The sequence below is a fragment of the Myxocyprinus asiaticus genome, chromosome 45, assembly GCF_019703515.2.
Source record: "Myxocyprinus asiaticus isolate MX2 ecotype Aquarium Trade chromosome 45, UBuf_Myxa_2, whole genome shotgun sequence".
NCBI lineage: Eukaryota > Metazoa > Chordata > Actinopteri > Cypriniformes > Catostomidae > Myxocyprinus > Myxocyprinus asiaticus.
The window spans coordinates 6619240-6624894 of record NC_059388.1 but is presented as its reverse complement, the minus strand read 5'-3'; the positions used below and the strand labels follow the sequence as shown (position 1 = coordinate 6624894).

Genomic DNA, 5655 nt, shown 5'->3' with positions numbered 1-5655 from the left:
AAATGAATGGGAAAATTACTTCCAAAATGAAGATGGCTGCAAAAGTGGGCGGGCACTGTTGCACTCTATAGTAACAGCATCTTCTCTGATTGGTGGATCTCTCTTGAGGATTCAGGGTAGTGTAGTTCTTTACCTGGAATTCGTTGATTAAAGGTACAGTATGTAAGATTCAGAAACTGTTGTTATTAATGACACCTGTGGCTGTTAAGGGAACCGCAGCCAGCTACATTTGCTCGTGCCTGCGCTCGTGACGTAACGTACAAAGAGACTGAACGTGATTCACCGGCATCATGATGACAGATGAGGTAGCATAATTAAAATTACACAGTTATGAATGTTTTACTACAAACTTTGAGACTGTATATTATATTTGGTGGATGATGACAGTAGCTGTTTATAAAATAAGCTGTACATTATAAATATGTTGACACAATTCATTATTGATGTGATTCCATCTCAACTGTCATTTTGATATATCAATGTGCTATTGTTTTATAATAGATTGTATATATTTTCTGAATAACCAAGTTACATTACACTAATGAATGGGTCTTTTTGCATTATCTTGAACATTGTCTAGCATACATTTCATGTGTTATTGTAGTTTACCTTGCTGAATAATTACAGATTAACATTGTTTATGTAAGTTACTGTGAATCAGCATACCTCAAATATGGAAATATATATATAAATAAATATAAATTTCATAATATTTAATTTTTTTCATTTCAGGAATCCATTTCAGAAATATATGCAGCTCCAATAGATGAAAGCAGTGACAGTGATGATAGAGGAAGAGGGAGGGCAAGAGGAAGGGGTCATGGCAGAGGTGCAGGTGGTAGTGCGGGGCAGGGGAAGAGGCAGAAGCCAATTATGTCACGGAAGAGGACAGACTCCGGGTCAGGACAGCAGAGATGCAGGTTGGTCAGACATAGATCTTTGTTTATATATATATATATATATATATATATATATATATATATATATATATATATATATATAAACCAAAAATTAAAAGTCCACAACCACTTGAAATATGAATCTAGCCATTCTAAACAGATGTTAAATTTCCAGAGAGAATTGCAACAACTGTCCCAGGAAGAGAGGGATGAAGTTCTGCAGATGGTGGTCACACGTCTGCCAGGGGTTTTTCTGGACATTATGGATTACCAGAGAACAACAACAGGATCATATGTTCAAAACAGGGGACAACCTGCATGGTGTACCTGCCTGAACTGCCGGCTTATGCCGACAGATTTAGAACACAAATGTTGTGGTCAAAATCCAGAGAGGTGTCTCAGCAGGAAGGCCCATATGGAACTTTATTGTCTTGATGTGGGCATCCTACGTTTGGCTAGACAGACATGGAATGACATTCTTGCACTCACTGACAGACAGGACCCAAGGGTAGATAACAGAGAGTATCGGTACTCTGCATATCGCCAGTTCACCATCTGGCAACATGGACGTCTGGGAACCGGGAACAGGGTGGTAATACCGAGCTGCTGCGTGTGGCAAATAGGAGACAAATTCCCTGACCTCTTTAGCAACTATGTTGGCTACAAGGAAGCACCATTTAGGTGAAATTAAAAACTGTTGTGTTCCTGTGTGTACATTTTTCCAACATAAAAAGGAAAATTTTTTATTTGTTCTACACTGTATTTTATTTTATAAAAGTAAAACAAACAAAAAAAATTATGCACAATCTATATTATACTTATATATATTATTTTTTTAAACATTTTTGTTAGATTTAATAAATAAACGATTGTTCTGTAAACAATTTCTTTTCCTTTTTTTTTTTTTTTTTTTGCTCCATTTGCTCATTTAGCAGAAGTCATCTCCTATATGAAAACAAAATAACAAGAATTAGGTACACAAGTATTTCCCCAACCCATTCTGATAAGGCACAAGTTCCAGGAAGTATTTGTTCCAGCTCTAGTCCTGCTCAGCCGATCCAACATATGACATTACAGTGATTGGTGATTTGAAATAGAGCTACCTGGACAGAGAGCTCAGGTGTGCATTAGTAGAGCTGGAAAAAAAACTTCCTGGCACTTGTGCCTTGTATAACTTGGTAAAGATGACCTACACAACTGACAATTCAACCAGCAGATAAATTACATGGTTATGCATCAACAGTAATCTATAAAGTACAAGCATGGGTGTCATTTTGTCTGTACAAAAAAAAAAAAAAAAAAACAAGAACTTTGATGAAATTAAATGAATTTACAGTAGCATATAATCAACAGAATAGGTGATTGAGCAGGAAAGGTAACAAGCATCTTGACGTTATGGGGCGATACTTATAGGCCTGAATTACCTATTGTTGCATGAATCATAAACAAAGTGGATCCTTATAGATAGATCTGATAGTATTGTATGGGGGTGGTGGACATACCTGTCCTCTTCTGATTTGTGCCTGGGCCAGTTCAGCTGATGGTGGAGGCACAACTCTGGGAAGGCCACCAAGAGTCCGTGGGTCGTCCATCCTGAGACTTCTCTGTCTACTGAATCCCTCAGCAGAGTTCAAACGTTTTCCTAGAATTTTACGCTGCAGTTGAGGGATGTAGCTGTAGTCCTTGGCAACCTTCATTGTGTGGACACAGTAACGTTTGGATTTCTTACTGTATATTCTTTTGTCAGCAAGATAAGTTTAAAATTAGTTGAAAATTTTAACGTACAGTGTGGTTTTCCATTTAGGAATTTTCTAATTCTATCAAGTCACTCCCACCTCTGTGTTTGCACGATTCTGTAATGAACTTGAGTTCTCAGAATTTCTTTGTCAATCTAAAATGAAAATGTAATGCTTTCAAAAGTATGACTTACGAAACTTTGCCTTTGTGGTTGACATTCACTGGCCGGTGGTTGTGGTGGTTGTAATCCAATGCAGCGAGAAGTGTCCTTGCTTCATACACTGGAGGAGAAAAGGCAAACCGCTTACCAGCATACATAAGAATGTGGTTCTGAAAGGACTCAAGATCTGAAGTTGACCTGTAATGCAAAGACAACATTTTCAAAGATTCATCAATCAATACAACTACATTTGACATATGCTTATTACACAAACATCGCATCATATTGATCGTTTTCCAGTAATATTATTCACATATAGAGCTTTTAAAACGAACACATATTGTAGTAGACAAGAAAATGTTCTTTAGTCTTACCGAAAGGTCAGAAACTTCTCAACATCCTTCAGCCAGCGTCTGTTGAGCACAATCTGTGAGAGTGCCTCATGTGCTGCAGAACCAGATACTATGGCACTCTTTGTCACAGCTTGTCGCACCCAGTGGTTGATGCTGACATTGCCAAGGGCCCATTCATGTATGTCACAGACATGATGAAGCACCTCACACCACATACCCTAAAATAAAGAGGAATTTAAAGATGAAGTACAAATGCTGTATATGATAGGCATTTTCATCTGCTACCAATAGGAGTAGCTAGCTTCGCTACTAATTTATGTAGTAGAACACGTTTCAGTGGACAAAGATTAACTTTATCAGTGGTCATTTCACTGCAAATAAATATTTTTGAAACACAGCATGCAGAACAGCAAGACCTCCCTGCCCCGTGTGACAACTGAGGAACACTTCATTTCAAAGTGGATGTATTGCCTTATAGTGTTTGTACTGCATTGTGAAAGGCCATTATACTCACCACGAACTCCTCTCGATTGTCTGCCTTCTAGCAACAAAACCAAAAATGATTGACAATATCCTTTAGCCATACTAGTATGACCGACTGTCCAGATATTATTCCTTCCTGTAAACAAATAGTCAAAAGAAAAAATAAATATAGATAGATAATCCCTATTCAACATAAATGAAATTGACATTACATAAATAAAAAAAAGAATTACATTCACAGAAAAAAACAAAAGTTATGAAAACTCGGCTTCACTCTTACCGCATGAAGTTTCTTTGTCAAATGTTTTGCTGCATGCCAGATATCTAGTGAATGGATTACACCATTGTGGCAGCGGGGGCGTGGTCAAGCATCTCTCCGGAGAGAGAAAGCGGTAAGGGCGCTTACACCTGAGCTAAATTATGTCTAACACCTGTCTCTAATTTCAGTGATCACGGGGAGAGCGGCATAAATAGAGCGACACAACACTCAGTCTAGAGAGAGACTGGATACAACAGAGCCGAGCCAGAGCAAGGATGTTTCTAGTAGTGAAAGTTTATTTATGAAAGCTGTGTGTGTTAGTGTCAGTTTAGTGTGTGAAGGTAAACTGTAAATTGGTGTCGCCAAGAGGGGAAAATAAAGCCTCACCTGAAGAAGGAAAAACTGCTCCTCGCCTCATCTTTTACAACCATATTCTTTGTACCTCCCTTTCTCTGGGTCTTGAACAAAGAGACACACAATCACACCTTTCACATTCTGATCTACTGCGTTTTGGACTTCTGTTCTTGTCCCGCACCACACTACAACTCTGTACAGTTGATGTACATACATCTTTAGATATTACATATTGTATATTAAATAAAAACAATCACACAATGTAGAAGCACCGAATGAGATTCATAGCGGACATATTGAGGTAATTTCTAGGCATTATAAGGAATCAACTTACCTTTCTTCCAAAGCCTCTAAACCTTGTTCCTCTGCTAGTGGTCCAACTTCTGCCACACCAAAGTTATCACTGTACACATAACAATACAGTGTCACTAAATAACCATGTGTGTGCAGCAAGGCTAAACACAGACATAGGCATGCATGTGATCTGATATTATAATACCACACACTGTTGTATTTGGATATTGGTAATGTTGACATTGGAAAAGATTCATACACAAAGTTAGAGATTTAAAACAAACTTACCGATCAGAATCATCTCCGATTGTTGATGCTGGATGGCACAGCAAACCTGGTTGCTTACTTGGTGTTGATGTTGTAAGGCCCTGACTTGCCATTGCTGTGGCTGTTTTCTTGTGATAGCTGAATTTTTTTTATAATACATGAAAATAAATACAAGTAATATTTACAATAACGGTAGTATGTGTAACGTCCAAAAATTATATTTAAAACATAGGCTCCATGACACTAACTATCTTGCCTTTTGAAAACTACTTATTAGCTAACATAATTACACAGATCAGTCCTTATGGCACTATATTTCCCATGCTTTGCAGTTATGTAAGCTTACCTGTCCAATAAGAAGAACGCCAATTCAGGGTCAGTTTTGATCCCCAAAACTGAACGAAGTTCCCTTCAGGAATCAAATACCCTGCTGATGTTCACTCTAGTTTTCGCTCGACCACGATCACGTTCCCGCTTAGCGAGACAGGATTCAGTAGATAAATGTTTTTTTGTTTTGTTTTTTGGCTTACTTGGAGTTTGTGTAGGAGTCGGTGTTGTGCTGGGAGCCGGACGTTTGCTGGATTCCATCTCTAAAATAACGTTACCTAGTGTTGCAGTTTGCTGTCGCTGTTGAATAGCAGAAGAGAAGCACTGACGCAAGGCTCTCAGGAGCACGCATAAACGTCACATCCTTTGGATTTTTCCAGCAAAAGCGACCCGCTCCCTTCGCATGAAAATCAGTCTACAGGCTTTAATAGGCAACCTAGGAAGTCCGGGAAGGGCTTCTTTTTTAAGTTGCGTTACAAACCTTTCACACATTGGCAAAAAAAAAAAAAAAAAAAAAAAAAA

The 5655-nt window shown here is 38.2% G+C and overlaps 1 long non-coding RNA gene across 1 annotated transcript; it reads right to left on the bottom strand.

The window, feature by feature from the left end:
• Positions 1-1704: 1704 nt before the first annotated feature.
• LOC127435148 (uncharacterized) lies at positions 1705-5090 on the bottom strand. Its single transcript, XR_007896135.1, has 8 exons — positions 4828-5090; positions 4580-4648; positions 4279-4349; positions 3664-3768; positions 3171-3367; positions 2830-2994; positions 2402-2590; positions 1705-1844 (listed from the first exon to the last, which is right to left on the bottom strand). It is a non-coding gene; the product is annotated as an uncharacterized LOC127435148 (long non-coding RNA).
• Positions 5091-5655: the final 565 nt, after the last annotated feature.